Genomic DNA, 294 nt, shown 5'->3' with positions numbered 1-294 from the left:
AAGGAAACGTATTATCAAGAAAGGAATACAAACAAACCCAGAACAACAGACCATCGACTTGAAGTAGTGGCGAGCGAGGGCCGGGCTTTTCCCACAGACCGACGAGCCATAAACACCAAGCTAGCCACAGACTGTAACTTATAACTCAGCCTTAACGACCTTGCCCGACCGTGTGATGCTGTGGTGCACTTACGTCGTGTAAGGAAGGCTTGTAAAGGACACTCGAGGTCGGCTTGCATGACCTGTGCAACACGAGTCGACGATCTCTGCAACTGATGACGTCATGGAGGTATA

This window comes from Penaeus monodon, chromosome 15 (genome assembly GCF_015228065.2).
Source record: "Penaeus monodon isolate SGIC_2016 chromosome 15, NSTDA_Pmon_1, whole genome shotgun sequence".
Classification (NCBI taxonomy): Eukaryota; Metazoa; Arthropoda; class Malacostraca; order Decapoda; family Penaeidae; genus Penaeus; species Penaeus monodon.
The sequence above is the reverse complement of the archived record's forward strand: the minus strand, read 5'-3'. Positions refer to the sequence as shown.